We start from the raw sequence: 10,280 nt of genomic DNA on the forward strand, positions 1-10,280 counted from the left end.
ACCCAAGTGGCAAGGAGGAATGGAGGACTCCACGGTCACGGGCGGGGGCTTTTGGGCTCCTCTTGCGGTTATGGAACAAGCAGACTAAGGATCAGCAGGGCCGCAGGAAACGGCCCCCGACAGGTGCACGTGGAGCCCCTGCCAGGGCCATGCACGGGGGCGCAGCAGCCTTGACGTCCGTGGAGGCGCCGAAACCACACGGAGTGTCCCCCCGACCGCGGTGGGGGTAATCCGAAAAATCGCCAGAAAATCCCCGAGTCTCAGAAATGCAATCACGTCGTTCTAAGTCATCCATGGGCCAAGGAAACTGGAAAGTATTTTAAACTGAGTAAAAATGAAAATGCGCCATCTCACAACTGGTGAGGTAAAGCGAAATCGGTGCTAGAAGGGAATGTGTCATTAAACGCATCTATCAGGAAAGACAGGGCTCAAATTGACAGGATGCTCCCACCTTAGGGAACTAGAAAAAGGAGGCAAAATGAACCAGAGTTGTCAGAAGGAAGCAAAATAAAGAGGAGAAGGCCATAAACTTGAAAACAGGAAAATAATAGAGAAATCAATAAAACCAGAAGCTGGTTCTTGAAAAAGACCAAGAAAATTAATAAACCCCTAAACGGACTGAGAAAATAAGAAAGTAGAAACAAATTATAATATTAAGAATAAAGAGATGATATCGTTTTAGACTCAAAATACATCATAATAAAGGAACACTCGGAAGAACTCTGTGCACATGCATCTTAACGCTGAGATGACACGGACTCGTTCCTTGGAAGGCACAAGCCACTGAAACTCGCCGAGGAAACGGGTCACCCGAATAGCTCTGTTCTTTTAAAGAAACCGAGTTCGCAGTTAAACACACGGGTCGGGGTGGACAGCGAGCAGCGACTCCGCCTGGCTCACCGGCACAGCGCCCCGGCGCGCCTCCGCCTCCGAGACCAGCGGCTCCCGAGCCTGAGATCCCGATGCGATTCATACGACAAAGGTGCGGACAGCGGGTGAGGCGCTTCCGGTTCTGAGCAAATGTCTTGAAATGGAATCCTGTGATAAATGGTTCTCAAAGTCTTAATTTCCTTAAACGAAGGAAGTTTCGGCAAACACATTTTAGAATAGACAGCTACTTTGAACAGGTGACCGCCACAGACAAGGACACCAACCGGGAGGGCGTTCCTGACGTTTAGCAGTGGAGAGTTTCAGAAAGGAATGTGAGGGATAAATCTAAGAACTGGTGCAAATGCGCGTGCACACATACACACACACACACACACACACACACACACACACACACAGCCGCATTCATTTTTTTTCTCCAAGGAAGGTATTTTTCTACCTAATACGAAGCTATGCTTTGGATAAAAGACAGCACATATTAAGCATTTCCGAAGCACCTGGGGAAAGCTGTGTAGTTCGATCTCTCCGCCCCCATCTGTTCCAGCTGGTTAAACATACTTTGGACTAGTTGCATTTCCCACAATCGTTTCTGTGGACATTAAAATGACTGCATTCTCTAAGCAGAAAATGAACGCTATGAAGTAGAGGAAGAATAACGAGAATCACTCCTGCTCAATCAAATACAGAATTTAAACGCACAGGCTGCTCCTGCTTATGCGCTTAAATCTGGACATTGTCTTACCCCATGCCATAACTGAAACTACCCGGAGGAAAGTAACCAATTTGAGACGGAATAAAACAAGCCTCGTGGTCTCAGGGGCAAGCACATTTAGTCCATCGATGTTGGCAAAATCCATTTTTATGTGTAATTTTGGGAGCAAGCCTTTAGGCGTCTGTGCTGACGCCGAGCGCTAAAACAGGGCGGCCAGGGAGAACGGTTAGAGCACGATGTGCTCACCGCTCCCATCCTTCCAGAATGGCCTGCTGGTGACATGAAGGCATTTTCAAGAGACAAATCTTTCTAAGCGCCAAACAATCTTCAAAGCATTCGAAAGAAAAACAGGCGTGTGGTTCGCGGATCAGCAGTGCTGACTCGGCCAGGGAGTGTGCTAGAAACGCAGACCTACCGATCCGAATGCCATTTTATCAGGATCTCCAGGGGACTGATGTTCAATATGTTCGAGCGGGTTTTCGTTGGAGGGCGGGCTGGGGCAGGAGAGGGCCACAGGTTTTAGAGGTCAGGGTTGACTCGTAGGCAGGGTTTTAGCAGCGTGACGACACACAGGGCAAGTGTGGAGAATGGAGAGGTCCCTCGAGAACCGGGTCTCTGCCGGCGAGGATGCTCGGCATTCTGCGCCCCCCGCCCCCGCCCCACACCGGCCACAGCAGAGCTCCTGGAGGCGTCCAGGATGCTTCCGAAGTTCAAAGGCAGTTTCAGTATCGCCAGGGGGTACTAATGCTGTCTTCAGATACACAAATCCACCTCTTTTTATAAGTACGCATTTATGAATTAACAACCACCCTCCAGTACTTACCAGACCAAGAGGAAATGATTAGATCTGTAAACGGCCTGCCTTTTTACTTACACAAAAATCAACTCCTCAGAGAGTGAAATAGAGTGGAAAGGTTCACTTCGTAACCCACGTCTGGAGAGATGTGAGCTGAGTGTGGTCCTGGGCCAAAGCTCTGGGCACACAGTCCTCTGCCAGCGCCTGTGCGGGGGTGGGGGGTGGGGGGCCCTTCCCAGCCCTGTCTCTGGCAGCCAGGACCCCTTCCCCGGCTTTCCAGATTAATTGCCTTGCTAATCTTCGTACTTTCTGTTCTCTAAGATCTTTCTGGGGCAGAACGCACAGATCCTGATGATCCAGGCGGGTGTGGCCACCAGCCCGCGTCCGCGCTTCTCCTCTGTGGCCTCCTGGTCTCCTCCCTGGGGCAGTCACTGTCATGGCCGGGGCTGGCTCATCCATGTGACTCCCTTCAGAAACGAGGAAAGTGGTCTCTCAGTCACTTGCCATACCTCTTGGAGTCGTGTCGCGCCCTTGTTTTCTCTCTCCAGTGCAAGGGTGACACCCACCAGACTATTCGTGTCACGCCCCACAGGCTCCCTGCGTGGCAGCCGGCCTTCCCTGGGCCCCGCCGCCCCTCGCGGGAAGCTCACGGGGCCCGCATGGCAACGCCGGCCCTGGCCTCCCGGGACGCCTTCCAGCACCGGGGCCGCTGTCACCCGCACACGCTTCGTCGTTGTTTCGTAAGTCAACACTGAACCCCGAGAACGTGTGACGGCGGGAGAGAGCCCCGGGGCGTGGAATCTCATCGCGCTGAGCAAAACGCCCTACGGGGGCGGGTCTGGGGCGAGCGCTCCTGAAAGGACTGGGTCAACCACACACACAGGTCTCCAGCCAGAGCCAGCGCGGAGCCGTCCGTTTGCTTCCGCCGGCGGAGATACTTATCATGGGGACAGATGGGTATTGGGTGTCATACTTGTCAGTGAGCTATCTTCACTTTGCGGGAGGATGGGGGGGTCGGTACAGACGGAACCAAAGGCCGTGTGGCCAAGTGCTCAGCGTATGTGGACGTGGGCCTCTGGAAGTGTTCATTACAAATTGCTTTTCAGTCCTGTCATGTACTGCACATCACCCACAGGAACCGGCGGGCGCCACGGCCTTAACAGACGCTCCGTGCCAAGGGGAGCCGCGGCGAGGGGCGCCTGGGTGCCGCCTCGACGCCCCGGCTGGGCTGACCTGGTTGGCGCCTCGCTCCGCCACCCAGCGGCTGTGGCGCTCTGGGCCGGCCGCCCTCTCTGGAACCCGGATTTCTCCTCTGCAGAATGCGGATGGAAACAAGCCTGCCTTACAGGCCGCCGGGAAGATAAGAAGCGTGGTGGGTGTGGACTACTGTTATCATTAAACGGATGGAGGGCTTTTAGTATACAGAAGAAGTTTTAAGTCCAAACTATATTATAAAGCAGCAATAAAATTCCAACCAACAAGATGTCCAAGCTCCAGCAACGACGCACCTTTTCCGTGGATTAGAACGGGACGGTATCGGTTGCCGCGTGCCAGCATGCAGGTCAGAGGCCAGCTCGCCCCCCTGGTCTGTCGCACGGGACCTCCGCGTTCACGCTCCTGCTCGCTGCCACTCTTTCCCTCCTGGCACTCAGTACGTCTCTGCCCACTGCCTGGGTGGCTGATGTCCTCGTCCTCCCTGAGGGCCATGAGCAAAGTGGCCTGACCAGTGTGACCGGTCCACCTCCCTGGCCTCAGACCCCAGGCCGCATCTATGTATTGTATCCACAGTGAATTAAAAACGAACACATTTAGCTCTTGTTTTGCTACGGGGCATTTTAGAAGTCAATGCTGTGTAGTCACGGGGGAGGCTGCTCCTTTGAATACCATGCCTCCCAAGAATTAGGAGCCCTGAGCATCCTTCTCAGCCATTATCAAAAGATTTCTTGAAGGAAGTTGGCCATCCCAACACTGCGTGATTTTTCTCACTGCTTTGAAAACTACATTCAAATGCTCCCCAAAGCTACTGAACTTTCATCAAAGAATTCCGCCTTAGAGCAGAGAAAAGGCCTTTTCAATAAAAGGGATAAAAATAACTTAAATTTCCAGGGTGGCTCTCTTTTGAAAAACTCATAAAGTCTTTACATGATTTGGTGAAAAGAGTTTTTTATCCAGGGGTGTTTCTTTGCTTGGATGGCATTTGATGGATAAAGTTTCTCAAAACTTAAATCTGTTTCTGAATATCTTTCTCATCTTTTGTTGTGTTTTCAAGTTCGATATATTTCGATTTCCCTTGTGAAGGTCAACTACTACTTAAAAAGCAAATCCGGGTGAGAGCTAAGGCACCTGGTTTCTTTAACGTTCAGCTTCTCTGGGGAACATTCCGTCCCCATGTCCTTCCTTCTGGTCCAGTCAAACCTAACTCCGTCGCCCCTTTCCATCCGGGGTCTTCCCGGCTGGGGCTGATTAGCTGCCGATGCTGGCACCTGCGGGCTCTGGGCCCCCTTTAATAGTCTTGCTTTTTAATAGAGTCACACTCCACTACCCAGCGTCCGGGCCTCCAGGCTTGGCTTGTCCAAGAAGCTGCTGAGTCTCTTGCTTCCTCCCCCGGTGTGGCGATCGACCCCATCACCTGCACACCTGTCCCCCGCCTTTTCTGCACACCTCTGTCAGGGCGACCACCCCGATACTCCTGTGGCCCCGAGCCTGCACCTTCCTAGTGTTTTTAGCATTTCTTTAATTTCATGCACATTAGCCAAAACGTCCAACTCTGCTTTAATTGCTCGCTGTAAAAACAGGTATTTGTTTCTCCAAATCTTTATGTTTTTCCTGTTATCAGAACGGTATATGTTCATTAAAACGCTCCAGATGTAATTCCACCTCGAGGAGATTAACAGTGTTTTTGTTTTCAGTGTTGTTTTTGACTTTAAAGACCAATCAAAATTGAGGTCATACCTACAGAGGACGATCTGGTGACTGCGGGGGGAGGGGAGAGGGGGCTGGGAGATAAAGGTAAGGGATGGAGTACAAACTGGTAGGGGAAACCAGTCACGGGGACGCGGGGGACAGCACACGGAACACAGCCAAGAGTGCGGTGTGGCTGCGCGCAGAGCCCGATGGCTGACGGAATAATCGGGGATCGCACCGTAAACCAGATAAATGGTTAAGCAACGGCCTGCATACCTGAAACTAATTAAAAATACCTACTGCTCTGAACAAGAGATCACAGAGAGAAAGCTTTGGAATAATCTATCTTATAAAACGCATGGCAAAACTCCTGTATAAATACTAGCAAGTTGAGTTCAGGGCTTACCTGCTCGGGTGCTAGAACAGGTAAAGCCCAATTGGTAGCACCCAGGGATGAGGCCTGTCTGGCAGGGCAGGAAAAATGGAAGACGGACAAGAGAGTCTAGGGTCTGGCCAAGAGCGGGATGGAACCGCCACGCTATGACATCTAGATGGCGGAGAGGGGGAGTCCGAAGAGGCAGGGCTGCGGGGCGGGGAGGAGACAAGGCAGCTACGGGCCGAGGCCGCGCCGAGAGCCAGGGCAGAGGCAGCGGCCATGCGGCCCGGCCACAGGTGCTATGCAAGGCAGGGGGCTCCACCAGGACCGAAGCGCAAAGCAGAGGGTCCACAGAGGCTTCAGGGGAGGGCGGGGCTCGCCGCCTCCCCTGAGGAATAAAACGATGGTGACTGTAACGGTGGGATAGTAATTTCGACCGTTTCTGGAGGCCTCGCTGGGCATCGAGCTGTGGGCTGGGAGCTTTCTACATCCTGTGTCGCTCATCGAGGGCGTGAGAAAAGGAGCGGCTTCTGGGGACTGCGGGGAGCTAGTGACAGCTAATGTGGGGACAGGGGGAGGAGGTGCCAGGAGGAGGTGTCCGAGGACACAGGGGAGTGTGCGGATGACGAAAAGCACGCGTGGGCAGTGTTGGGGCCGGGACGGAGGGACCCGCCGCATGCGCGTGCGGGAAGGGAGGGGCGAGAACCCTGTGGGAGGGGCGTCAGACCTGGTCGCTGCTGCACGGAGAGCAGAGGCAGCGAGGTCAGGTCCGAGGCGGCTGACCCAGACAGGGAGTCCAGATGCGGGCGTGGGAAGCAGCAGGCGGAGACCCCTCCCCACCCGGGCCCCTTCCGGGTGCCATCAGAGGAGCAAAGAGTAGGGACAGAGCCCGTGAATGACGTCCAGGCCACGAGGGCAGCCGGCTCTCTGTTTCTGGCATGAACGAATGTATGTTCTCAGTCTCTCGTGAGGGTTAGGCTTCTGGAGTTCCTGAGCTATGCTGTCTTTACACATTACCAACGAGTACGTCCTGAGTCCTTACTACGCCGTGTCCGTTGCTGTGGAGATGCAAAGATGTAGAAAACAGGGCCCACGCCCTCAAGAAATTTACGGTGTGTTGAGAAGAAAGGCCATGACAAGTCAAATAAAAACACGAGAAGTTAATGAAAAGACACAACACAGTCATAATTAAGAACATGCCATTTGGGAAGCAAACAGCATGCGTAAACAGACTTCAGAGAGGTGGACCACGGGGTGGGGGAGGTCTCAGGGGACGTGAGGGCTCGCTTGCATGGGGCGGGATAGCATTTGGACGGGTTGAGAGGAGCATGCAGTCTAGGCTGCGACAAGACACATGCTGACCCGGAGAGGAGGCAGCCGAGGGCCCACCCTGAGAGCGCTGGAGAGGGCCCGGGGCCGCGGGACCGGAGCGAGGGGCCCTGTAGCATCAGGGAGGGCAGCCCGAGAGGCGGGTGCGTCCTGTGGCACGCGGAGCCAGGAGGGTGTGAGTCGTCATTTTCTGTGAGCTGATTTCTCCTGAGAGACGGTTCTTTAAAGCAATTCCATGTGGTTCACACCAGGATGCTCACCAACACTCAGCAAGTGATGGCCTTTGTTTGGGGAACAAAGCGCTTTCCAAGGAGAGAGTCTGGTAGTTCTTGGCAACGGCTGTCTTTTGCAGGTGGGGTGCAAGAATGAAAAAGAAAAGCATAATCGAAGGAATGCCCCCCTTAGACGTGTTTGGTTAAGTAGGTCTGCTGTGTGGTTTTGGAATAGATTTAGGGAAAAACGCAGTACGTGAAGCCTGGAGTCTGGCGAGCCGCGAGAAGCGGAGGGGCATGTGCCGGGTGCTGAGCGCGGTGGACGGGCCTGGTTTCGCAGACCTCGTCCTCGTCAGCTCCCGCGGCTCGGTGACAGGCAGCCTGAGGCGCATCTGGCTTCAGGCTCATCATGAAACCACAGACATATGTTAATCTGACCTGGGGGTGATGCAATCCTTCCTTCTCGTGCGTCCAGTTTGCAGCTACAAACCCTCGGCCACGGAGATAAGGAACTGTTACGTGCACACGTGTGTGTTAAAACACGTGTGCAACGACGACCAGTGCTGGACCTCGCGTGGGCCGTGCACACGACGGCAAACCACCGGGGGCGCCAAGGAACGTTCGGTGAAAATAAAATGGCCAAGAATAAAGAAGGGGAGGGTGCGCGTGACCCCCCGTCCGTCCTCCCACGTCCCCTGACGTCTCTCGTGCTGGCACCGCACCTCCGCACGTTCCGGCCGTGGCCTTCTTCAGTATTCTGAGTTCTGAAGCATGGCGAAAAGTTACGCGCCCAGAGCGAAAGTGCTGGGACGCCGCCCATCCACACTATCGAGTGTTTGGAATCTCTTGATTCTTCCATCACCGTTAGTGCCAAAGCTTTAGGTCATTCTGACTCGTACTGGTACTCGTGTCAGTCGGTCGGATGGCAGGGAAAACGTATATGTGAAATTCGGGAAAATAATTCCTACAGATGGAAAACGGGATACACTGATCAAAGTTGCTTACTTAGAGAAGTCTTTCTTTTCCTGTAGATGATGGAAAAAGACATCTTGGTTCTGCACGCTTCAAAAGACTCTAACTCGATGGAGAATTTCTGGAAATCAGTTGTGCGTTAATCGGTGAGGCTTCCTGGCTATCACACTCAACTCGTGGACACAGCGGTGGGAGGGCTGGGTCTCTCCTGCGCTTCCGTCCTTGCTCTGGGGATGCTGGAGACGCCATCCGTAAGTGTCCTCCTGAGTTATCCCACAGGCCTCTCGGGAAGTAGCAAAATCTCAAGGGCGGGGACGTCATCACTGGGCACACGTCCCAGATCACTGTAGAGCATGTGACCCGAGGTTTAGTTTTCGCCCTAAGAGCGTCTATCACGCGCTCACGTGAGGACCAGGCTGAGCCTTGGGGTGGCTGCTGAGCTCGGTCGGCAGGCACATGATGGTGGGGACGAGGCCACAGCACACGGATTTCACCGTCTGAGACGGCGGCGCTGTGGGCAAGGCACCGGCATCGCCGACTGGTAAGTTGCAGTTAACAGAAAGGGTGAGCCGAATGCAGCGGGCGCGGAGGACGGGAAGAGGGGCGCTTTCGAGGAGGAGGAGGAGGAGAGCTCTGAGAGACGGCCTGGGGTGACATGAGACAGGGGACTCCCTGTCTTCTGGGAAGCGGGTCACGCGTGGAAGAGGAGGGGGGCGGTAGGCGCGTCGGAGCAGGGGGACCGGCTGGCGGGCGGCGGTGGCGGACACGCGGAGACGTCCCAGGCAAACGGCAGGAAAGCGGCCCCCCCGGACCCAGAAGCGCGTCTGGCACGAGCTCGCCCAGCGGAGGTGTCACTGGGCACACGCCGCCCGGAGCTGCTGTGTAGAACGACCGTGCTTCGGGTGCGACGAGGCCGAACTTCAGGAAGCCATGGGGTGGACCCCCGCCCTGGCCGGAGGCCCGTGTCCCTGTGCTGCAGCCGTGCTGGGCCAGTCCTCAGGTCGACGGCTTCCGGCGCTTCCTCCGCATGCGCTCCTCCTGTCTTGGAATGCCAACCTACCAAACGCCAACTCCGATGCAAACGTTCCCCTGCTCCTCCTAATTTGATTAGAATTTCTTCCTCCCCTGGACACCTACAGCATTTTCTATTTATGATGAAATTCAACCCGTTTCATCATATATCAGGATTATTTGACCCTAAGCTGTCCCCGTTTCCAGTAGATTATTAAACTTTACAAAAACGTGACTTTTTAATCTTCCGTGGATCCCCGCCCGAACCGAGCACAACTCCTACACACAGATTGTGCATGACAAACACGGGTTGGATGGAGCTGAATCAGGATTTGTTGAGTGACATTGAATCAAAGCTGTGAAAATGGCTCCGTTTCTGCAGAGACTTCATTACTGAAACGTGGGAGCAGCGCTCCCTAACGCATGGAGAGCTGATCGGAAGTGGGGGTCGGGGGTCCGGTACTCGGGTCGTAGGGAGTGGTGCCAGGGGCACCCGCAAGACGGTATACCAGGGGGGGCCAGAGCCGAGGAGGACACAGACTCGGAAGGCGGCACTGACGGTTCAAGGCGGGGGGAGGGAGGGCAGGGCAGTGGCCGGGAGCTACGGCCGAGCGTCCCCGCGCAGTCCCGGGGGTCCAGGGGCTGGAGCCAGCTAGGAATTCAGTGGCTGAAGCTCCTCATGACAGGGCGCCCTCTCCCGTCTCGTCGGGTGAGACTGCGAACCAGTGCCTGCCACCGACTCGGCTCGGCCACCGCACCCACGGCTGGTCAAAGGCTCCGACAGCTAGTGGGTGGGGGCGGGGGGGCGCTCGTGACCCCGTCAGCATCGGAGCGCCCCAGCCTTTCCTGTGAGTCGGCCTGTGAAGTGCTCGCCCAGCGCCTTATTGTCTGTGACTCGCTATGACAGGGTGCGGTGAGCGTCTCCTCGAACCCTGGCCTAACTGAGCAGTTGCACGTGCCTAGCCGACCCCGCCTGTCGGTGACTGACGGCCCGAACCGACCTGGTCCCCCAGAAGCGCACGGTGAGGCTGTATCCCTTCGACTTTGATTTTTGGTGGGTCCTAGATCTGGTGATCATGG

The sequence above is a fragment of the Rousettus aegyptiacus genome, unplaced genomic scaffold, assembly GCF_014176215.1.
Source record: "Rousettus aegyptiacus isolate mRouAeg1 unplaced genomic scaffold, mRouAeg1.p scaffold_m13_p_11, whole genome shotgun sequence".
Classification (NCBI taxonomy): Eukaryota; Metazoa; Chordata; class Mammalia; order Chiroptera; family Pteropodidae; genus Rousettus; species Rousettus aegyptiacus.